Source organism: Caloenas nicobarica, chromosome 1, assembly GCF_036013445.1.
Source record: "Caloenas nicobarica isolate bCalNic1 chromosome 1, bCalNic1.hap1, whole genome shotgun sequence".
Lineage (NCBI taxonomy): Eukaryota > Metazoa > Chordata > Aves > Columbiformes > Columbidae > Caloenas > Caloenas nicobarica.
Genome location: NC_088245.1, coordinates 126522684 through 126549115, shown reverse-complemented (window position 1 = coordinate 126549115; position 26432 = coordinate 126522684).

The following is a 26432-nucleotide window of genomic DNA, read 5'->3' as shown; positions in this document are numbered from 1 at the left end:
GCACATAGTTTGTGATGTGCTACAGCAATTTGAGACTTCCAATAAAACATCCTTCCTTGTTTAATGCAATGACAGCTAGATGGATCGAGTAAATCTTCAACTGATGTAATCTTTCCTGATATATTATAATATTTATGGGTGTGTGCGTTTATGTATGTATGTATGGTACAGACTTTTCCAAATTCTCACTCAATTTTAGAGATTGTAAGTGCAAAGCTAAGGCTTGCAAGTACTGATGTAATAATTCTGGTTATGGGACAAATTATGCAGGTCCACCCTTTGGCAGACACAATTCAGAAATGCACCTGATATTTTCAATACTTACTTCCTCTCCCTTTGACATATAAATCTGTTGTTGGAAAGTCAGACATTTCCCTCCTCCTTCTTTGGCTGATGCCTTAGCTGTCTTGGCCAGTACACAACTGAACAGTGCAGCTGAGTTGGGGGAAATTATACATAGCTGTCAGTTGGACTAATGGAAAGAATACACACCCTGGAAATTATGGTCTTTCAATATTGTTGCACAGCAACATCCTTACATCCAAGATAGTATGAATGTACCCCCTTTTCAAGCAAATGTTTTCCTATAGCCTTGTATAAAAGCTGCTTTTAGGCTGTCATGTGATGTGAATTGTTTTACCCTTCAGATGATGAGGTATTTGGGCAAAGTGACATGTTATATACTTTTGTACTGTCCAGCAGAACATCCCTTTTACTACTGTATTCTACAGCAGAACAAACCCTTCAGTCACCTGCAGCAAGGGAAGTAGGACATGTCATGCTCTGGCTAGAAAAGCATCTCAGGTGAAATTGCTTTATGTCATAAAATTTCATTAATCTTTTTTCAACAGAAGCAAGTAGCATAAATAGAGGCATTGCTTTTATGAAATGCTTTATGGAGAGGGGCAGGACTCCACATCTTTACCTTAACAGTTCAGATTCTCACTGTGACAAGTCAGCTGTTCCAGCATCAAAAGTCCACAGAAAAAGTCTTTAGGAATACAATATGTAGAGTGGTCCTCGTTCAGTTAAAGATAACCACCAAAATGTAATTGGAACATCTGGATAAAAGTGGCCCTATTTTCCAAATTTCTCAGGGGTCTAACTCCCACACACTTGGAGCTTCTTAACATCTAATGCTTAACTTTAGCTCTAATTGTATTTATAGACAGACATTTGTGGTAGTAGGTGAAGCTAATGGAAGATTTCTCTTTTTCCAATGGTCTTTGTGAAAAGATCTTACTTCACAGCTGCACTTTATTGTAGAGGCATCAGTTTTGCTCTGAGTGGCAAAGTACCCTAGCAAGGAAGGAGGGAAAAGCAAGAACAGGACACCCTGGGGACCAAGCTTGTCTCTGGACTTATTCTTACAAGTAACCCACCATGGAAGTTCTAAAGGTTTTCTGGTGAGTGACGACACTAAAGCAGACCTCTCATCTCTCAGTTTTCTGATTTTCTGTGTCTAGAGATGTGACCACAGATTGTGATCTTTCTTTCAGTCCAGGTGTTGTGGGAAATCTGTTTCCTTTATCCAGCCAGCTCTCTATGAAATTTCTAGGAAGTTAATTCTGTTCTTTTATACAGCCACCAGAAAGCTTTGTCTGTTCTTTTTCAACAATAATCAAACTGCTAAGTCTATTAGTGTTCTGATTAGCGCCACACTCAAGGGAGCCCCAAGGTTTTGGAAGGAGCACCAGAAACACTTGCATCTTTCAATGTGTTGGCAGACAAAAGGAGCATCTGGACAAGTAAGAAAGTAAGGGAGTGCATTAAGCACTTTAATACAGTTTACTGTAAAGTAAGTTCTGAATGGCAAGCCTAGCACCTTCCTGACCACCATAAAGAAGTTTGACATACTTATTTCCGTTGCCTCAGAAGGTAGACCTTAGGATTGTATTCTCCATCAGAGGAAATATTGTCCAAATCAAATAAACCAGTGTTAGAACAAATCCATATGGCAAACTCGACACTTGTACATATACAAACTAGGGTTGTATTATTAGGTGATCAACCTGAGAAGCCCAAAGAGGGAATTTCAAGACCTGGAGCCAGAGGACTTGAATATCATTTTTCTTTCCTGATCCTGATATGATGAGAACAGTTTGGCTTTTTGCTCGGAGCAAAAATAACTTTTTTTTCCCTCCTCATTCCCCTTGTCACTAAAAGCACCCACAAATGATTAGGCAAAAGAGTGAGTGAAAGTAGCTAACAGTTCATATTTACCAAACATAGGCCTAGGTTAAAGATAAGATCAAGATTAGAGATTTAGCAATCTGACAGGCAATTCTGGCATTTACCATTCTTTGTGTTTTGGTCACATTGATACATGATTAGACCTCTTTTGGAATTCAATGGTGTCTGGGATTATAAATCCCAGTGGTTGTGGTTGCTGGAAAAATGCCCAGGGGATGGTAGAATTTGGCCTCTCAACCTCTTGTCTGGTCTCTGTGCTTGCATGTGTAGAAATCCAGACACAGCTATGCTCTGCAGTCTATACCAGCCCTTTGGATGTAGGTTCTTAAGGGAAAAACTACACCTACTGCGTTCTATGTATGGCACTATGCAGTACACTTCCGAACACTGAAAATATCCAGCTGTCCTCCAAGTTACGCAGCATTGGAGTCATGGATAAGCCAGCTTTCACTGCATGAACCATCATCTGTGAAGATGGCAACTGAATGAGTTCAGGTAAATTTTATTAGCTTTCAACAGGTCTTGGGACACTGTATTGATCCACACTTCTTCATTTTTTAATGGAAGATTTATGTACCTGCAGAATACATTGGCTCATCACACTGATAGATAGATAGATTGGTGCTGTGTTTCTTGCCAGAACATTTTTGGTTGTTGAAAGCTCTGAGCTGAAGAAAGGGGTAAAACAGAACAATATGCTCTCTTGCAATGGTTTGCATTTGTTTAATGAAAAGTCACCGCATTGTAAGATAACTTGGGTAAATATAGCTAAATATGCAGAAAGTCAAGGATGTACTTAATATCACTGTGACATCAATTATCCTGCTCCTCTCATACAGCAGTTTGCTGTATACTTATGTAAACCTGGGATACATCCAGATTAAACACATTCTTGCCTGTTTTGCCTTTTTTTTTCCAGATTGTTCCACTGGAACTTGCCCAATCCAATTATTCTAGCTGACTTAGTAGTTTCCCCTTATGATATTTCTTCTGGAAATGCAGACTTACAAAAAAGGTCATGCTTTACATGCCATGTTTCTCCAATAGCTGCTTCCTTCCCTTTATTTCCACCTGCAAAATAATATTTTCTAAATGTATTTGGTGGGAAAATAACCTAACCATAGCATTATCTGACTGAAGGGAAACAACATTGTAAAAGTGGAAAAATCAAGAAGCCATATATAAATACAGTTGAAAACTAGGGGACATGTAGGGTGTTACGAAGATCACACTACTACTACACCATCCAAACAAGGACCTTCACTTTGTGTTGATTTTGAAGTTATCCACTTTTTGGTAGGTAGGTGGTTGAAGAAAACATAGCAAGGAGACATAGAGGAAACAGATCTCTGATCCCTTGGAAGCTACTACTGTACTTCTCCCTGCCCAAATTCATTGCTATTTGGATTGTTCCTACATTATACTTTATAGGCAGTGTCAGGGTTATGGGGTTTTGTTCTCTCCGTCACTTGTTGTTCTACACTGGTCACGAAATACATAAGGCATTAACCCTTTTACCATTGTATGAGGCAAATTAAAGTCACAAGCATAAACATTCATACAAACTTCAGAAACTGCAGTATGGATATTTTTGCAGAAGACATTGTAAGTTACTTCCTGCAAAAACTACTAGTAGTTCAGAAAGGGGTGTTTTGAATGAATTCTGAGTAGTTGAATAAAGGCACAGGCTATTTATGAATTTTCTGTACACAATGAAGAAGTGAAGGGCTGCATTTTAGCACCTTTTAGTATAGCTTGATTTACATGGGTAGTTTTGCACCTAATACATATGTAAACTGCAGGTGGCAAAGAACTTACTTTGTTCCCTACACCCACCATAAAACCAATGTGGAAACAATAACAGAGATTTGAATTGTCAGTTCAATCAAAGAAATTATACAGGGCCTTTGTAGCAAAGAAGACCTCCTGTGTTTCCATTTTGAGAATTTAATTTCTGCATGTCCCCTAGACAGTGCTGAATTCAGATGATGGGTGTGACTGCGGCTGTTGCATCCAGTAAACAGTCCACTAGAAACACAGTTACGATCTGGTTTAAAGATAGAGGAACTTGATTTTGTTTTGAGTTCACCTTCTTGTTTGATTATTTAACTTTATTGTTTCTAAATCTTATACTCTTTACATAGTTCTGAACCGAAAATACTGTAAAGGACTATTTGACTGGGCCTTTCAGGATGAGAAAATAATAAAATCAAATGAAAGTCAAGTGTCCTGCTGTTTGATCTGACAAACATTAGTGCCCAAAGTAGAACATTCTGACTTATAAACTCTTCTAACTGCTAACTGTTCCCATTAGGAACAGGCTGACAAGCTTGAAACCATGAGTCTATTAGTAAAGCAATCACAAACAGGCTTTTTCTCTAAACACACATGGCATTTTTTCATGACAATGCTGTCCAGCAGCTCAAAGAGAAAATACTGAGAAAAGACTAACTGATCTAAGCCTGTTTTACTGTAAAGTAACTAGATGAAGATTTCTTTCTTTCTTTTCACAATTAAGTGTAAGAAAATAAAGAAATGTAACTGTATCAGCACAAATATAAAACATTATTCCCATCAGCACCAAACCTTTTTAAGGTATTGGATCAAATAAAGACAGTGAGAGTCAACTGGAATGATTCTTAGTGTTAGTCTAGACTCAGATTAGTAAGAAAAAGACATAACATTGCCAACAGGACTAAGGGGAAGAGATGGTTTTACTATTACAACAGTTTTATTTGTTTAGAGTTTCATAGTAACCAAGCTAATCTGAAAATATGGAGCTCATAATGCACAGGGGTGTTCATTGCATAACTGAATGCAAACCACAATATGGTGTGTCATATTTCAAACTTTAACCACAAAGTGATGTAATAGAAGAATTTGATATGTTATCTAACTACAGACCTATAATCAGCAAAAATATTAAATTTATGAGCTTTTGCTTAAGAACTAGAAACTAATTGACAGGTCTAAATAGCAGCTTTTTCTATTATTAAAAATTCAATGGGAGAGAAGAATACTAGGTGTGAAGGTCCTTACTTAAAAAGGCAAAATCTTCAGAAATAAATACACGATAAATAAATAAAAGTCTTTTATTTTATATAGTGATATACCTAGCATGGTTTGGGTGTATATGTACATATACATGTACATACATATATGTATGCTTATACTTATATGTATACATATATTAATATGTATAAATAAATATGTAAGTTTACATAAAGTAATTTTGAGTGGAATTTTTTATAGTTAATAACAATTTTAAAGACTTTCTTGTATACATGTTTTTATAAAAGCAGAATTTACACTATTGTACCCAGAACATCAGAAGTGGAAGAACTGTACCCATTTCAAAAGAAAGGATTCATCTGCTTATACTCAAGTTTGTACCCATGTAAAAAATTTGTATTTCTCTTGCTGTTTGTGTTAGACTAACTGAAAGAAGTGTATCCACCTTTTTATTTTAAATAAATAATGTTTTTAATATTCATTGGTAGATACAGGCTTCATTGTCCCTGGTAGGCCTTTGGTGCTGATCTAATCACTCTTGTCCCCAGCTGTCCTGCTCCTCATTCCCTTTTTTAAAGAAAGAGAAGCTAACTGGAAATGATCCAGCTGAGTTATATTGTAATTAGAAGAGTTATACATTAAACAACAGATTTGTAACAATATGGCTCACAGTCGGTTCTCATTTGCTTTCTTCCTTGAGATTAATCCCATTGAAATCCCAAGAATTGCTTTGAGTTACACTCCTGAAATTAAAACCAGAATGAGACCTGTAGATTTTAAAGACTAAATCACATGATCATTTGCTGTTAGACAGAAGTTTCTGTGTATAGGCATGGCAAGTCATAAATCTCTTACAACAGCAAGGATTTTTGGCCAGTTGTGATCATCTTTCAATAGTGGATGCTCTTGGTCCCAAACGAATGTGAAGTAGGTTATGATTTTGAATCAAGTTTTACACTGCCTGGATGGGAAATGAGGTGATACTGGGTAGACTTGAGAAAAATTTGTTTTGTGGCATTCAAAGGAATGAGGATTTGTAATCTCTAATTCTTCAATATTTAAAAAAGGAATATCATTTTGATTCTGAACTATGAAGCAAATCAAACTGATTGAAAGGCTTCTTTTGCCTGAAGAAAACTATATGCAATGACATATCATATGGTAGAAAAGCAAAATAAGTGTCTGGAATAGTTGAAATTATTGTTTAGATCATAGTGCATGATGTGTCAAAGCTTCATTGTACCAAGCTGTGGTTTGGAAGGTACAGCAAATCCATTATACCTGACTCTATGTATTTTACTTAGCTCAATGACATCTGTTCTGTAGCTAACAAAAGCTACCAAGTAGTTCACATTCCCTATTCATCAATGAATACCTTGGTTTATTTGGGATGACATGTTCAGAGACACAGATAAGTGATCAGAAGGATTACAATTGGGCAGAAATTGATGGGTCACAAAGATGAAGACTGGAATGTCCCCCCAGAAACATTTACCCGATTCCCTGGGCTGGTCCAGCAGCTTCAGGTACACCTGCCTGTGGGAAAAGCTTAACGCTACAAAGACTGAGTCTTGAAGTTGAAGGTCATTAAACTGAGAGGAATTTAATGACTTCTCAAGTATTCCTCTCTACCTGCAGCAAGGGACATTTTGTTTCCAGCCTTTTTCAAAGGCTTTTAGCGTAGCAAAAAGCTTAAATCTTTCAGTAGTCCCTAACCAGACTGGCCCTCATACCAGCTGAAACTTTGCCAGTGTTGTTAGCATTCATATGTGACAGTGAATGGTTACAGTCTTGTTATTCTCCTTGCTCTGATTCTATGAAGAGTATAACTAAAGAAGGCAAAAGACAGGACCACTTTCTCACTACTGAAAGCACATGAAAAAATTATGAGCATTGAAATATATTTGGTAACAAATACATCAGAAGCCTGAAGGTCTAAGGACAAGCACAATTTCCTTAGAGATTTTAAATAGCTTATACTGCTCCAGAGCCTGCATTGCAACCAGTAAGGGCAACAGTTAGAAGAAGAAATTTAGTAGCAGTTTAAATAAAGGGAACATGATCTAAACTAAAAGTGGGCAAAAATGGCTTTGATTTAATATCCATCTGAAAGACAGAGCTACTCATTCAGCATTCAACATTGTGCACCACCAGCTTTAAATGTACGATGGAGTCGTCCAATAGAACTTTGTGCACTATTCTGTTTCAGTAATAAAAATCCTGTCTATGTCATCTGAGTGAAATGTAATAAACATTTTTTTAAAATTACAGTAGACTTTTTCTAAAACCAAAATGGAGAAAGATGTTTATTACCTGGTCTGATGCAAACAATTATTTGTTTATTTCAAACTCACAGAACACTATGAACAAAACCAATCAGACTACAGTGGTTTACATGCATACGTGAGATGGACATGAATAAAGATTCACAGTCACCTACACCCTACCGTGAAGCCTTCAAAATATCTTTCATAATTACCCATTGCAACTTCATCTTTAGCTTTTAAGTATTGAAAATGGCTCATAGTGATTTTTAAATTTAGTCTTCTTGGACCGAAAGCAAAAAGATTTATCTCAACTCTGTGTATCTCTGCATCCCTTTTCAGTTTTTTGCATGACAATGATACTTAGAGACCCCCAGTGACATTAGGGCCGGAACTGTATAAACATAAATGTCAACCAATGCTACAGATTGTTTTTAAACATATTTTTTTCCTGTTTATGAGGCTGGTGGAATTTTATGGCTTTCCTCACTTATTCCTTCTGTCTACAATCATACATTTGCAAAGTTTACCCTGAAGTGTCTGGTTTAGTGTAACCTTACTTCTAGCATCCATAATGACACTGGCAATTATTGACATAGCTGGCTGAGATTCTGGGATGCTTAAGTGTTAGAAACTACAGAAGAGAAACCACTTTTTCTCTTTGTGCTCATAGTTTGTCTGCCAGATGTAATAATTTTTACTATTTCAAGTCTCTAAGTTCTAGTCTGCTTTTCAGTTAGTCTTCGTTTGAAAGAGCAGTAGCTGTGATGCATTGTTGGCAAGAATTGATAATCCTTAACATAATGTGAACTAGCAAGTTTATCTCCAGGAAACAAACAAACAAACAAACAAAACCCAAACCAAACCAAACCAAACAAACAAAAAATCAAACCAAACAAACAAAACAAAGAAAAAACCCCAAACAAACAAACAAAACCCAAACAAGCAAGAGTTTATACATCAGAAAGAGATGTATTCTGGATCAAAATCATTCAAATCCTGAACCACCTCTTCTAAACCTGAATGTCCTTCAGTCCTACCTAGTTTGTGTGTCTTATCAGCATAAAACAGTGTAGGGTACTAATCTCTTCCCTCTAGAAGCACAATCCAGCCTTTTAGCTTACTGCCTCTATTCATTTTGAGTTTTGTGAAGTCTAAAGCTCTAGGCACCATAGTCTGATGACTAAGAAATGGGAAAAGGGAGACAGAAATTTATCACACTTTTCCTGTAAGAATGCCCTTCTCAATCAATGAAAGATGATCTCCTAAAGTACCCCTTAAAAACATCTAAAAGAACCTTTGTACCCATAAAGCCAGTTCTGTGCTTGTTGTGCATCTAAGGATTTCTCAAAACTCTTTGCTTAAATAAGAGAAAACAAGACAAGAAAAGAAAAGTTTGTAGTCATGTGCTTGTTGCCGTGTGAGAAACAAGGAAAATAACAGCATCCTGTTTTTCATGAAAAGGAGAGTGGTCACCAATTTTTACAGAGACTTTACTAGGACATACCCTGAAAAGATGAAAAGCAAAACTACAGGCAGTCCCTTGCTCCCAAGGTAAGTCTTTAGGGAGCATAGTCCAATTTAGAAATCCAGCAGCTCAGATGGCCACATATAATAGTTTAATGGCTGTTGAGAAATATTATTTCATGTACATTGGCCAAATCAATAGGAACTTTTGAGAAACAAGTAAAATCTTTCAAAACAGGACAGTGTCCTTTGAAGTAAATAGTGATTTTGCAATCTACCACAACCCTCAAAATGTCTCAGTCCTTTCTGTAGTCACCATATTAGAGGTGGAACAATAGCTTAGCCTATGTGACAGCTTCTGTGCAGAGGTTAAAATTAAGGGCAGCAATTAGTCCCCATTTCAAGTGTTGTTTTCTGAAATGGATACATTGTACAGAAAGCAGAGCAAGAGTATTAACCCATGTCAAACTCACTGTAATTGACTCATCACACACTGGAAACCCTTCTCGATTGACATAATACCGGAATTGAAATGTTGCTAGGCTGCATATATTACAGATACAAACCAGAGCTTTGCAATTCCCCTCTGTACCTCTGCTTAGTAATTAACAAAACTATAGACTAATACAACTTCAAAGTCTAAAGTTCTGCATCTCTTGCCAACTCACCTCCAACAGAGTTGGTCTTCTTAAGTAATCATTAATGCTATTAGGTGATAAAACACCATCATGATGAAGTGCTACAGAAATGCTGTCTTATAGTGTGAGGTGTTATAAAGATTCCAAGGAGATCGTAATGAATAATTCTATAAGATGACTCCTTTCTTGTAATATGGGGAGGCAAATGATGTGTAATTGAGAATGTTACATTGAAGGTACATTTTTTATTCCAAAATGATTCAGCAGATGAGGTGTGAATGTTAAACAACCACAGTGATGTCATCCCGCCACATGTAAATCTCTGGAATTAGACCCTGGCAACACAGGTGATGATGTTACTGTACTATAAGCCAAATATTGTTTAAAGAGTTGCAGCACAGACTTCCCCACTGCTAGCCAAGTGGACCTGCCAAAAAGTCTTCCTAAGGCTTAATAAATAATAAGTTAACCATGATCCTTATGTTAATAAAACAGCTGAATCAGACTTTATAACTCCAGAGATGATGCAGTATCACAGCAGATGTTCAGATGACTTACCTAGCAACACTATACCTATCAATCTTTGTGTTTGCATGATTCAAGCAAAGGCTCCATCATGTTATTTTTATTCATACAGGTATGCATGGATTGTCTGACAGAAAGAGTCTTCATCATTCTTTTATTTCATTAGAGAAAATGTAGGTGTAAATTATTCTTCTCCTAGCAGCAATGAAGAGCAAACCTGACCATCTCAGAGAGGAGAGACTTTCTGGTGAGCTGTGCACTTCCAAGGCAGGAAACATTATGGAGCATGTCTTAAGTCCAGATATTTTATATTTCATTTGAAAACTTCATTGCTGAGTTAGTGTTTCCTTCCTGGATAGCTGATGCCACTTTAGTTTAAAAAGCCATGATATATACTTCAGAAGAGTGAGCATGACAAGTAATGCCTTGCAAGTGGTAGAACAGAATTTTCCCTTGGTTTCATTACTTTCCCCTCTGACAGAACAAGAAACACCTGTGCAATAGATACACAAAAACATGTTGGAGATCATTGTCTCTTATGAGTCAAGAATATTTTTTCTAAACATTTTTCTCATCAGCTACACTTATGTTCTTGGATTCCAAAGGCCCAAATAAAATTTGAAACCAAATTTTATTTTCAAGAAGGTTTTCTTTATATTCTTGTATTTCATTATAACTCAAGCTATAATAAGAAGATATGAAGTTCTACCAGTCCATAAATTTTAATTTCTTACTCTTTTTCAATCTGTCTTAAATTTAAAGTGAATTAAAAAAAATGAGACCAAACATTAAAAACCCACTGCCTTTCCCAAGAGCAACAATAAGAGACAAGATACTTAAGCCAGATCTTATTTAAGTTCCTGCTTATGCATATTTGTACTAAAGCTATAAATCAGAACAGACCTTTCTTTCTAGTTGCATCAGAAATGTTGCAGAAATTGAGAATATGACTGTATCTCAGCAACTTAAACTTGCAGGAGAGATCAGAATGCACAGAGGTGCATAACCATAACAAATAACAGGATTAAAAGTTGTGTACACCTGAGTGAGAATTTTCAGGGAAAATCTAAACAATCTCTGTTCACCCTTCTGTTTGGCTTTTAGTCTGTAAAGTTACAGTGTTCTAAATATTAATCTTCTACTAATCCCATTTGCTCTGGAAATTTTAAATCCTTCTGATAAACCTTTCCATGGAATTTGACTGAGCTCTCCAGTTATTGAGTGAAGAGATATGTTGGCACCACTTGGCAACCAAAACTTCCTTCTCTTATACCAGAGCCTACCTGCATAATAAATCATATTTAGAACAGTACAGTATCAAATTTGTGCCTTATTTTCAAGTGGCCAAATGCAATTCATTTAAGTTTCAAAGATCAGATGTAGAGCCAATGTATAACAGGGAGAGAAATACTACATCAATGGTAGAGCACTGCTTTATCCCAAATGAGCAGACAGCCATGAAGTATATATGTGTATGTTCCAGTTCAACACTAAACCAGCCAGACTCAGGTTAGTGTTTTATTTTTCATTTTAATTACTTTGGAGCTTTTCTTTAAGTTTATTTTTAAATGATCTTAGTCTTTTAACCAATTAGAGGTGGTCTTACAGTTAGTGCAAATACTGCTATAAGCAGATTTATAGTTCTTCTCTCTTTCATCCTCTGCCCCCTTTCTTACAGTCATGTTAGAGGTTTAACTTACAGGTTTGATTTATGATTGATTGTGAGAAACTGAATTAAGTATGAAATCAGAATGATCACAGGACTGTGAAGAGTTTCTTAATACTTTAATACATAAGAAACTAATAATCAGAGGTCTTTGGACACGTTACAAACATTTGCTTATTTTCTGCATTAAAAATGCATATTATTTTGTCGTCTTCTCAAAGCTCAGAAAATCCTAGATAAACCCAAAGTTGTTACAATAGCTCTGCAGGCAAAAAAAATCACACACACAAAGAGCAGATTTTACTACAGGTTCAAACGCTTGGTAGCCTTGAACTCTAGGTTATTCCCTCCTACCACTACCATGTCCTGCTTTTCTTTTAAAGAGTAACAATTAATACCTGCTTATACCATTCATGGATGAAGGGCAACTTTCAAAATGAAAATTGCTGTACTTGCGACCTGTTAAAGGGGATCTTCTCTTGCACACTCTTTTAATAGTATCATAGACTCTTTTGGAGTGGCTTTTTGATGCAATGATTAATTAACAAACAAATATATAGTTTAAGCAATTTTAAAAAGAGAATAGATTAGTAAATTTGACTAGCACTGATATTTTCTATTTGAATTAACTATCGAAATGTCAATTTATTTAACAAAATGTTTTGATAAATTATTTATTTTCCAGTTGAGCATTAAAAATATTTGAAAGATTGAAATGTTCTTATCTGAATATTTCAACTATTAAGAACAAATATTTTGATCTTATTGAAGTAGGAGTTTGTTTTTCTTGTCTTTCATCATATAAAACAAATTTAGGTGTCTGAGGTTCCAGGGGTTTAAAATGTGGGTGTATAAAAAAACCCTCATGATTTTTTTTTTGGTACACCATTTATCTTACATGAAGATTCAACCTTATAAATATATATTTTGTTCCATCTCAAAACAGGAAGAATTTGCAAAGTATCAGAATGTCTTGCAAAATGAAACAAAAATAGTTCTTTCTCCTTAGTAGACTTGCCAGATTACGGTTTGTTTAATTTAAAAGCAGGATTAAATGAATTACATGTGACATGCTGCAACTATCACAGCCTATGGTGACCTTTGTTTAAACAAAAATATTTCTTATTGTTGTCAAACTTCATGTGGTATATTTAACTTACTCCCTGTCAGGATTTGAATGGCCACTTTCAGCGGTTTCAGCTGGGCAAGCAGTAGAGTAGAAAGACACATTGTGGTCACAGTGAATGGAGTTCAGATACAAAGGAGATAAGAAGTACTAGGTCACAGCGTGTTCCCTTAAAGGGCAACAGTCAGGAAATAGAAAACTCCCTGCTCCCACCTGGAGTTTGAACTAAACAACAGATGGGGCTGGAGAAAAGTCACAGAAAGGACAAAACATGAAGGCCAAGAAGGTGATTGGAAGTAGTCAGCATGGATTTACAAAGGGAAGTCATGCTTGACCAATACTTGGCTTGATAAATGAGGGGAGAGCCGTGGATATTGTCTATCTTGACATTGTCTCCTATGAAATCCTCATAGAGAAGCTGATGAAGTATCGGCCACATGAGCAGACAGTGAGGTGGTGTGAAAACTGGTTGAACAGTTGAGCTCAGTGTTGTGATCAGTGGCACGAAGTCTAGCTGGAAACCAGAAACTAGTGTTTTACCTCAGGGGTCAATATTGGGTCCAACCCTGTTCAACATCTTCATTAATGATTTGGATTTTGGGCAGAATGTACCCTCAGCCAGTTTGCTGATAATGCCAAGCTGAGAGGAATGGCTGATACACCAGAGGGTCATACTGCTGTCCAGAGGGTCCTTGACAGGCTGGAAAAATGGGCAGATTGGAACCTCTTGCAGTTCAACAAAGGCAAGTCCAAAGCCCTGCACCTGGGAGAAATAATGCTGCAACACTGAAAAAACAAACAAACCAGCCATACACACAAAACCACAACAACAAAACCAACAAAACCAACAAAGCCAAACAAACAAACAACAACCACCAAAACCAAACAGAAAAGTGCGTGTGATAAGTGACCTATTACCAACTTGTTTTCATTTTCTTTGACAGCAAACCGCTTCTGTAAACAGCAACAGCAGTATTCTTCTGTTTTCAGTTCTGTTTTTCAAAAGCCTTCAGAGAGAATGTCTGAGAAGTAGGAGGTCAAAGCGTGATATGCAGCAATGACTACCTTTTCTAGGATGTTTATCATAGCTTAGAAAGCAGAGATGAGAATTAAGTAGAGATGGCAAAATTCCATCTAGTGGGCACATTATGAACTTTGCTTTCCAAAACTGACTTTGAGCCTAGTAAGAAGTAAAAGAGTGGGGACAGAGGAGAAAAGAGAGTGTATTGAACAATATAAAAAGTATTAATTCTTAAGAACATGGTCCAATTTTAAGCTTTTCCATTATGATTAACCAAATTTTTACCGTAACAAGTAGCTTTCTGTCTACTTCCAGTTAACCTTGCCTTTAATACGGTAACGAAATGCACAAAGAAAAATCAGGCAGACATTAGCACCTACCTTCAAACTCTTAACAGCTGTAGAACTTGAAAAACCTAAGACACTTAATAAAATAGTTCTGCATTTTGTGTGTAGTGTACAACTTGGGACAGGCAAAGGGACATGGCTAGGGTTAACCTTTCGATCTTATGCACCTGTATAATTCAATGACACTTGCCCACGTTTTAAATCAAGTTTCTGAGGGACACATGGCTACTTTTTTTTTTATATGAGTCTCGAGTCATCAGAGGATGGAGTCCCCAAGTGTTTAGTTTGTAAACTAGAATTAACATTGACTAGTATTTCTCCTCATTTCCTTGGACTCCAGTACTCTGAATTGAAACTAGTTTATTTGGTGCATCAGTGTGATTAATTTTAAACCATCTTTCAGATGAATTATATAGTGGATTTGTATAATGTTTATCACAGTATGATTTGTATTCATGTCATAATGAGAGTGTAACATGAAGACAAGTGTTCCCAACACAGAAGGACTTAAGGGGTGTGTGATAAGTATTTGATATCTGTGATAAAACCAGCTTTGTACTCGTAAACTAATAAAAGCACAATGGACAGAAGATATTGTAGAAAAGACTGGTGAAGCAGGGATATATTATGACAGCTGTTCTTCACATAACAAATATCTGCTTTCTTTATATCCCCTACAGGAAAGATGAATGATATTTGCCCCTGTCTTTGGCTCTGGGAATTTGCGGTCTGCAAGTGGACCATGTTACATTTGTTACGTGCTCATGGGGAGTGTCTGGACAGAGCAGTAATCTAGAAAGTATATTTTTCTGCTTCGTGCACAAGAGAGGGCTAAGCTGAAACCAACAGCTAAATTTCCCAGGCAGCTTCTAGTACCACTCAAACCAAACTTCCAAATCACAAAGCCTGCAAAGAGCATTTGAAATACATGTCTATCTGACAAGACAAAAATCTGAGGCATGCCCTGGGATATAGTCAAACTTCAAAGCATCTTTCCAAAATCTGCTTGTTAACAAAATTCTGAAAAGAAACTTTGAATTAGCTATGCAATGTAACAAAAAAATACAGTCAGATCTGTGTTTTTATATGGTTATCTCTGAAATACCTGAATGTCTGCTACTATAACCCCAGCCTGGCTAAGCTAACCCAAGATTGAATAAATTTACAGATACCAAACAGATGCTTCTGTAGTATACTGGTAGCCTTTGTGTAATACAAGACATATATCGGTTGCCCTGGCTTAATTAACTATTGCTATACATGAAAAGAAAGTTCCAGGTTGCCTTTCATTATGTATTTAAAATCCGACTTGTCTTTATGAGACTGTTAAAGAGAAGGGAAAAATAACTGTGTTTAATATTTTCTAAAGTAATAACTGCTACTCTTCAGCACTTCGAGATTAGGGAAATATATACTGTATTATAGGAAGAATAATAATAGCAGGTTACATACTCACAAAAGCAACATTTTCATCTCCCCTCACTGAAGGGTTGCAGATTTGTTTTCCACCCCTCATTTTCAGAACTGGCAACCTTTCTGAAGTACAGATTTGTGGAAGTAAACCCCCTTGAAAGAGGAATGTCTCACAGTTCCTATGGAAGGCCGTGTTCAATCACAAAGACCTAACATTACAGAGTATGATTTTCCCTGTCTATCCTAAAGAGCCAATCAGATGCTCAGAATTCAGCCCAAGAATTTCAGAATGCTGAAAATTCTAGTTAGATGTTTATGGAGCTGTCTGCACTCATGATTTGCTTAAAAAGAAAGACATTTTAAGGCAATGGAGTGAGAAACCAAACCCTATTTTTCCACAGGATTTTCCTCCCTTATGAATTCTCATCGGTTTATGTATATATAATCAATTCAAAACTTGCAGGAACAGTCACCTTCTAGGAAGTTGATTTTTTATTGTCAATGCTATGGTAATATTTTAAGAGAACACTTTCAAAAGCTTACAGGATTGAAATATTCCTCATATCAGACATATGTCTAAGAAAGTGATGCTTGATTTTCTTTGTAGCCTATACCCTGAATCAAGAGATATTTTGGCTTGCAATGGATACACAATTTCAACATGACATAATACATTTCTTATTACTTTTCTCAAACCACTGACATGCACAAGCTGTTTAGCTTTATTGTCGGTGATTTTGATAACTATGATTTCTCTTCCATTTTCAAATTTACTCTTGAAATGTTCCCTGGAGGGTCTCTTAAGTGAACCAAGATTTGAATTATATGGGAAAAACAAATGAAAACAAGCAAGCCCAAACAAATAAACAAAGAAAAACAATAAAAACAAACAAACAAACCAACCAAACAAAAATATGTATCTATTGTTTTCCTCCTGTTCCTGTGCTCAGCTGAGATGCCTGTTCATGTTGTATAGATTTTACAGCAGGCTGGGCTAAGAGTGTACTCATGTACACTCTTGAACTTGAACTTGAAACATTCCATTAAATCAGAAGAGCTACTTTCCTTCCTTTTTTGGGGAGGTGTGGAGGGAGGATGGGGGGTTGTTTGCCTCTTCAGAGTTCTGTTACCCCACTGAAAATGCATAAAGAAAATAGAAACTGATTTTAGAAGTTGTAAAGTGTTCTCCTAGAAAAAATTATACCAGAATATCTGTATGCCAGCTATGACTGAGGGGAGAGATAAAGTGGAATCTTAAGCAGTGTTCAAGTTTATTTTTAACCTTTGGCTTGCCTCTAGCCACTGGAGCCAGGTTGTAAACTACGGAATTGCTGAGACAGTCACTGAGTATCAGTGAGCTGATTGAGTATCAGTGGTCCACTGAGTATCAGTGGTCTGGGCTAATGTTCAAAGGGAATCTAATCTGAGCTAAAGACCCAGTGAATCAGGGTCAGCAAACTTATACCAGTTTACACCACTAGAGTATATGTATTTATTCATATCAGTCATGCTACAACACCCTCCCTTCCCATGCAAAGTCCACAAATTTTCCAATTTAAGCACTTTATCACGATGATTGTGAAAAGTTTTGTCTTCTGAGGTTTTACTGCAGTTTACCACTAGACACATACTTCACCAGAATGAGCAATGTCAAAGATTAAATGGGAGTTCGGGCAAGGACTCCTCTTATTTTACTTTTTCAAAAAGAATGGTCACAAATACCATACAATCATAAGATCAGTGTTTCCAACCCAAAGCCTCTTTTTACTGTCAGTCTAGAAAATTATTCCTTTACATTTTTCCCCAGTTACCACTTGGATCTCTTCAGAATTGCCTCTCCCCCTGCCTCCTCTGCAGTCTGTGTTATCCACAACCAAAGAATCACAAACAGCATTAAAAAGCCTTCCAGCCTTTTCTCAAGAAAAATGAGTTTGATACAATTCAGAGATCCGTCATCTTATATTCGTCCAATGGAAACAATACTGCTTTGTTTTGTCTGTAGCTGCACACCTTGAGGAAGACCTACACAGAGCATGTGACACATATAGGAAGCTTGGATGAATTATCCTATGTCTCAGACAAAGGAACATTTAGTCATCACTTCTTGGCAGCATGTTAGCCAGTCTTACCATCAGGTGAGAAAGCTGCAGACAGCAAGTTCTGGGGCTACTTACACGATGCTTTTGTGGGCTACAATGTGCCAGAGAGCATCTCAGTACCAGGCTGTTTGAAAGAACAGGTAAGAAGTCCTTTAAAAGGTGTGGATATATCCAGGTAACATCCACTGTACAACAGTAGATTGGTATTTCATTTAAGTAACAGTAACTTACATTTTGACAGGAAAACAAAAACACCCTTCAACACTACTGCCTTAGATAGCAGTGTAGACGATGTAAGTTTTCATATGTCCGTATGTTCAATCTGGACATATATTCTGTACTACTCAAAACTTATTAATATATTCACTTTGTTAGTCTAATAAAGTGTCATTGGTAACCATCTGCTCCTACACTTTTTTTTTTTTAAAGGAATGATTGGCACTTTTTGCAGGACTCTTATCAGATCTGGTCAGATTGTATTTCGTATACATTCCATGGCAATATACTTGTTATCAAATCAAGACACATGATACCTCAAATGTCATCAAAATCAGCCATCACCTTCCTGACTAGCTCCTGAACCTCGCCTACCCACTTTACTATGGTTTCAGGGAAGATATCCTGATAGTCAACATACAAAGAGTGGCTTAATACAAGGAGCCATACAAGTTCACATGCTAATGAAACGCTTCACTGTGTTCTCAGCCTACTCATCCTAAAATATGCATTTCTGTATGTGCTCACAATGAAACAATTACTTGTGTACAAGATGGGTATCACTGTTCTGAAAGGAAATTCTGTCTCAATGGGATGAATGCCTATACAACTCCTTACTCTTTGCATAAAGAAAAGTCTATCCTTGTATGCAATAATATCTTCCAAAAGGAAAACAAGAAAAAAAAAAAAAAAGAGAAGAAAAGAGGTTATGTGTGATAGTGATTTAATATGCTGCATTTATGCTGTAAGATAACTTTTGAGTACTGTTTCAGGATTTTCAACAGACACAACTTCAGTAATAAATATTGACATGACCAACAGATAACTGCAGAAGCATGGAGCTCCCACCACTGTCAGTGGACACTTTCCAATGGCATATAAGAATCCTGAAACTCAGCAGAGCTGGCTCAGCATTTCCCAGAAATGCAGGAGGTGAGTTTTGTAACAGTATTATCGCTGTTCTTCCAAACAATGCCATCCATGCAGGGCTCAAAACCTGAAATCTCCCTGTCTCCACTGCCTGGGTGCATAGCCCATGTCTGCGCCCACCTTTTCACCTGCTTATCAGTGGGAAGTGAAAGGTACAGGAGAGTAGGGGATAGCGGAGTACCACATGCTAGGAGAAGAACAGCAAAGAGCACAGCCTAAAATTTGATTATTTTCCTCTGCCATCTTTCCTTCTATTCACCTACTCATTACTGGAGTGATTTATGACTTGCACAGTTTCTTTTGCCTTGATTTGCTGGCTTATGCCAATGTCAGAAGAGTGCTATTCAGCATCTAGTGTTTCCGTCTCAGCTACACTAAGGCAACTTTAAGGTCCTGTTGCACCAACTGATCTTAATGAAACAGAGAAGTCAGACTGCTCATCTTCTGAGGTTTAGGAATAATCAGGCAAAAATAATCAGGGCAAAAAAAAAATCAAACTTCTCTTTGATTATTAAGACTACCGTAACAGTCAGTACGGCCATTATAACCAGTCCCTATGATCTTGGTGAAAGAACACTGCTTAAGGGTTGTCAGGCATTGGAACAGGCTGCCCAGGGAAGTGGCTGAGTCACCATCCCTGGAGGTGTTTAAATGATGTGTAGATGTGGTGCTTGGGGACAAAGTTTAGAGGTGGACTTGGCACTGTTGGGTTAATGGCTGATTTAAAGGTCTTTTCCAACCTAAGTGATTCTGTGATTCCAATAATTTACTAGAATGCCAAACTACTTCAACATTTAAATCCCGGATGTTAGCCACACCACTGGATAAATGTAAGCTTTTTATTTTTTTTCAGGCAAGAAAAAGCAACACTTGAAAAGCCAACAATATTTGGTCATGAACTTTTTACTTTCACTGAGATTTCTGGAGACATAAAAAGGGAAAATAAATCTGAAGAATATTGCTACAGAATTAAGGCTGTTGGATTAGTTGGGTTGTATTATAATCCAGTAAATATAAACATTTTGATTTGGAGTTGCCAAAGAAATTCATGATGAAAAAAACAATATCAGTCTGAAATTGTTGAGGTTGTGATTCATTCTTAGTTTCTGTTTTCATCTCTTACAGTTAAGGTTAAAATAAATTATTTATATAACATAACAAAGATATTTCAAATGGCAGGAATAAATACATATGACAAGTGACGCCAGAGAAATTTTTTCTTGCCATGTACTTAAAATACGTTTCACAATTAGAGTAGCAATTAAGTGTCACTACATTGTTATGCATGAAGTAATCTCAGATGGGAAAATGAAATCACACAAAACATTTTTGATTTTGAAGGAAATCAGTAAATGGCTAGATTTAATGAATACCACTGCAAGACATTGGAAAGCATTTCTTCAGGGATACTAAGAATTTTCTTCCTTTGAGTTCTTAAGATTAAAAAACATCTGCTTATAAGAGCTGATAAATAAACATATTATCCAACAACACTAGAATAACATTAAAGTTGTTTGCCCATCTTTAGATTATGAAATGGAGAGGAACCTTACAATATTGTGTATTGTAGCAGAGCTGTATTAGCCCATTTGCTTATTTTAATATCTATGAAAAAGACTTCTTATCCAGGCATTAGAAATACTAAAATTCAGGGTCATATAATAACAGACCTTTCAAGGCTGCAGAGTGCAAGTCTAAACCACAAATTGTCTTCCATCATAATTATTTGAAGCTGGACTAAGAGGAACTGCAGCTACCATTGGTCTCAGCAGCATTAAGGACTCTGCCAACTCTCTGAGGAGCACACTGGCCTCATAGGGGAGTACCTCTTCTTCACATATCAGATAGATAGATAAGATAATCAGCTACTTTGAATTAATGAAGTTTTTAACCTGACTGTCCAGATAGACCCTGAGATTCTGATGCCTTCAAAAAGAGAAAAGCAAAACCAAACAAATAAACAAAAAACGAATGACAAAACCAAACCAAACCAAGCAACCAACCAAACAAAAAACCACCACCACCACCAAAAAAGCCAACCAGCCAACCAACCAAAAAAACCACAACAAAACGACACTAAACAACAAAGTCTACAGTGGACAGAGTCCCAAAGGCAGTTACACGTCATACTATGAAGAATCAACATGTGATCTGACAGAGGTTTTACATATGTGCTGATAATGCGTACCAACTTCAGACAGACTGTGGCAATATAGACACATGACACAGTTGCTTTCATCAGCTTGAGTCTTGCAGGTGTTGGGGAAAAAAAATTGCTCCAAAGTTACTTCTAGTTCTTTATAACAAATCTACTGCAATTCCAACTGCCTCCTCATTCTGCTTTGTAACACTTTTTATTTTATGAGTTTATGAACTACCAAGACTAGTGCAGAAACGTTTTCTATATTCAGGCTAAGGATACATTTGTTTGAGTTATACAAAATATTTTTATATAGTACATTGTATAGCTTGTAGATATATATTACAGACACTACAAGAGTGACTTCCAGCCCTTGGGCAAAAGTGAAAAAGTGATAAAGCTTTACTACCCATAAAATAAGCTGTCTTTCTAACATGTTGATGATTTCAAAACACATCTTCCTTTGCTAACATTCAAAGTGGCATTTATATGAATTTGCAGACTCTAATGATCTATTGCATTCAGTGAGCATACAGGATTTCACCTACTATTTTGTTGCAGCAAAAGTTTCCTTCGAAAGATATTTATACTCCTTTGTAGCACCTTCAGTATAAAAGAAATCATCACATTATGAGTAGTGACAACAAAAAACCACCACAAAATTGTCTACATATTGTCTACAGGTGAACCTCTGTCCTTCCTACATTTAAATATAGTGCAAACAAAGGCTTATGGTAGAAAGGATTCTAACTTTCCTGGTGTTCACATAGCTTTAAGAAAGCCTTGAAATGTGTTAACATATTAGCAAACCTGATGTTTTCACCTTCTGCCCGTCAGGTTTCTTAGTTACTCAGTACAAGTAGAGAACGAAGAGATTTGTCCTCAGGCAGAAACTAAGAGAAGATGTGAACATCATACTGCCTTGTGCTTGCATTTGATTCAAGACATCATTCTTTTCTTTGACTACTGGCTGTTTGAAAAGTCTATTAATTTGATTTATGCCACTTTTTGGCCAGTACAGCAGGAAAAAGGCAATTAAATATACTGTACTTCCCTCATTTCTAATATACAAAAAAAAAAAAAAAGCAAAATTCTGAGTCAGAAGCTTCAGCAGGAGTCACAGGAAAAACAAAATTAAAACCATTCAGTCATCTCATGGAACGAAAAAAAAAATTCTTGTAGTCACTTTACAATCCGTGATAAACCCTTTATGAGCTGAATAATCCACTTATTTCTAGACAGCTTAAAACCTATAAAACAACTCAATTTTGCAAACAGATTCTTGCCAAATGGAATTCGATGTTCAAATATGCATTAATAAATACACATTCTGTAATGGAAAACAAATTCCATCTCCTGAATCAAACAAGGGTGTGTGCATAATGTCCAGCTGTCTTTTTTTGTACTCTAGGATATTTTCTTGAAATATGAAGCAGGATCTCAGACTGCTGCAAACTTTCAGAATCCATTCAACTGCCAGAAACCGTGATAATCAAGAAAAACTGCTGTACTCTTCTAACACCTTTCAACAAACTCAGAAACAAACAAACAAACAAACCAACCAACCAACCACAACAGTTTAAAATTCATGCAATTTGACAATTTACATATTTTAAAAAATATAATGAATTTTGAAGATACTCCTTCCAGATTAATTGGCATCATGTTAGCTTCAATTTAGCTGTCAAATGCCTTATATAAGCATGCTATGACCCAGTACCTTGAACTTTACAAAATCTGCCTTTGACAGCTGGAGCAGCTCTTCCAAAGCCTGTATTGTTGCTAATCTATTCAGTTATATTTTTCTTTTCCCTTGCTCTTGAAGAAGACATTTCTCCAGCTGGCAGAGAATGCTACCATCACCTTAACTTATGACATTCATTGATAAAGCTTCAGATTGCTGAGCTGCAGTAGGCTAGGACTGATTAAGCTGATCAAACCAGTATTTGCATCTGCTCATGTTAAAAAACATGTAACAACTGTTGGCATTTCAGTTCCTCTTCCTTTACAGAATAATCCCCTGCAACTGTACAGGCGGGTTGCAGATGAAACAGAAAGCAGCTTTGCAGAAGAGAATTGTGGAGTCCTAAAGGTTAGCAAAAGCCAGCACTGTGCTTTTCTGTTGAAGAAGGCCAACCACGCACTGGGCTATATTAAAAGAGTGCAACCATTAGGCTACAACAATAACTTCAAAGGAAGTTGCTCATTAAAACCAATTTTCTTTATGGGGGAAAAAAACAGAGAAGCATAATGTATATCTTAAACTTTGTAACATGGCATTCTGATGCTTCGGGTATTTTTGCATTCATTTTCTCCCACAGACCAATGGGAAAGCATCAGACGCTTCTCACCAAACACTTCCTAAATAACTGGAAAAAAAAAAAATTGAAAAAAAATTTTAAAACCCCACCAGACACCTTTCTTATCTTCATTTAATACGATTCCATGAACATCCACATGTTGAAGAATCTATTCTGACAGAATACCAGGGAACATACACAGGAGCACAGGATGCAGCAGTTGCTGTCAGTTTCAGTAATGCTGATATATTTATTTCTATGAGTACAGCCAGGGTGATAAACTGTCAGTCAGCTACAGGCAAATGTGCACACTGAACATCCTTTAAAAAATGGCACATGCAACCAATACTAGTTATACTGAGTAAAATTAGGACCAAGTTAAGATTTTGTTAATTTTTGTACACACTAGGATCTGCAATGTTACAACTGGCATGTCCTAGGAAAATGAGAATAGTCGATACTTCTTTTTAAACTGTTGTCTAATAGGTACACATGAATCCTTCTACTGCAGTCCTGAACTTACATATACCAGTAAGTCATCAGCAAACCTTTCAAACAAATATCGTTCCTAATGAACATTAATATCCTGAAGGGCAATAGTCTGTCATCAGTTTTCACTGCTAAGCTCTTGAAAAAAGATGCCAACAGACTACTATTCATTTGCAGATGACAATTTTTCAGAATTCATGCCAAAATTTGTATCATAAATCTGAACTTCTAATTCACCAGACTGAGTATTGTAGGAGCTACTATTAACTGTCCTGCACCAACACCATAGTACTTTCAGTCACCTCATGCCAAGATATTAGTAAAAGCTTTGATGAGGATATTAATTGTTAGCTGGAGAGAAAATGACCTTGAGCATTAGACAAATCCTTGCAACTATGGGACTCAAGGTAATTACTTTCCCAGTAATTTATCCAATAAGAAAAAGATTTTATTTTGAAAATGGGAGGAAGCAACCACAGTTAAGTTAGGAAAGTATGACCTGAAAACTGTAAAAAGAAAACATGACTATCAGTAAGAAATTTCTGTTGACAGAAAGTTTTTATGCTACTGTATTGTCCGCTACGTAGTTGCAATTTCTGAAATATCACTTCCTCACATAAAGATTACTGGGGGCTTTGCCTGATTCCTGCTAGTTTCATGTGTTGTAGCCTACATAAAATAATCACATCCTGTTCAGTGGTATTTGAATTTCTGGTATTATACACCTGGAGTATTAAAGAGATACTCAGAAGTGCACAGAACTAAAGTAATATTTTGTGATTTGCCATTACTGGTTTAAAATGGTGTCTTCTCAGTATAAGGCAAGTAATCGTTTACTTCACAGAATCACAGAATCACAGAATGTTAGGGATTGGAAGGGACCTCAAAAGATCATCTAGTCCAATCCCCCTGCCAGAGCAGGAAAACTTAGGTGAGGTTACACAGGAAGGCGTCCAGGCGGGTTTTGAATGTCTCCAGAGAAGGAGAATCCACAACCCCCCTGGGCAGCCTGTTCCAGTGTTCTGTCACCCTCACTGAGAAGAAGTTTCTTCTCACATTTAAGTGGAACCTCTTGTGTTCCAGCTTGGACCCATTACCCCTTGTCTTACTGTTCGTTGTCACCGAGAAGAGCCTAGCTCCATCCTCGTGACACCCACCCTTTATATATTTATAAACATTAATGAGGTCACCCCTCAGTCTCCTCTTCTCCAAGCTAAAGAGACCCAGCTCCCTCAGCCTTTCCTCATAAGGGAGATGCTCCACTCCCTTAATCATCTTTGTGGCCCTGCGCTGGACTCTCTCCAGCAGTTCCCTGTCCTTCTTGAACTGAGGGGCCCAGAACTGGACACAATATTCCAGATGAGGTCTCACCAGGGCAGAGTAGAGGGGAAGGAGAACCTCTCTGGACCTACTAACCACCCCCCTTCTAATACACCCCAGGATGCCATTGGCCTTCTTGGCCACAAGGGCACAGTGCTGGCTCATGGTCATCCTGCTGTCCACCAGGACCCCCAGGTCTCTTTCCCCCACACTGCTCTCTAATAGGTCATTCCCCAACCTGTACTGGAACCTGGGGTTGTTCCTGCCCAGATGCAAGACTCTACATTTCCCCTTGTTATATTTCATTAAATTTTTCCCCGCCCAACTCTCTAGCCTGTCCAGGTCTCGCTGGATGGCAGCACAGCCCTCTGGCGTGTCAGCCACTCCTCCCAGCTTGGTGTCATCAGCAAACTTGCTGATAGTACACTCAATTCCCTCATCCAAGTCATTGATGAATATATTGAACAGTATTGGTCCCAGAACTGACCCTTGAGGCACTCCACTAGATACAGGCCTCCAACCAGACTCCGCCCCATTGATCACAACTCTCTGGCTTCTCTCCTTCAGCCAGTTTGCAGTCCACCTCACTACCCGATCATCCAGTCCACTCTTCCTCAGTTTTGCCGTGAGGATGCTGTGGGAGACGGTGTCAAATGCTTTGCTGAAGTCAAGGTAGACCACATCCACTGCTCTGCCATCGTCAATCCACCTTGTTACGTCTTCATAAAAGGCTATGAGGTTGGTCAAACACGACTTCCCCTTGGTGAAGCCATGTTGACTGTCCCTGATGACCCTCTTATCCTTGATATGTCTTAAGATGACACCAAGGATAAGGTGTTCCATCACTTTCCCAGGGATGGAGGTGAGGCTGACCGGTCTATAGTTGCCCGGGTCCTCCTTCTTGCCCTTCTTGAAGACCGGAGTGATATTTGCTTTCCTCCAGTCCTCAGGCACCTCTCCCGTTTCCCAAGACTTGGCAAAGATGATGGAGAGCGGTCCAGCAATGACTTCAGCCAGCTCCCTCAGCACCCTCGAGTGCATCCCATCTGGACCCATGGATTTATGGATGTCCAGATTGCTTAATTGCTCCCTAACCCAGTCCTCATCAACTGAGGCAGACTCCTCCATTGCCCTGCCTTCCTCTGGGGCCTCAGGGGTACGGGGCTCCTCAGGACAGCCTCCGGCAGAGTAGACAGAGACAAAGAAGGCATTCAGTAATTCTGCCTTCTCTGTATCTTCTGTCACCAGGGCACCCACCCCGTTCAT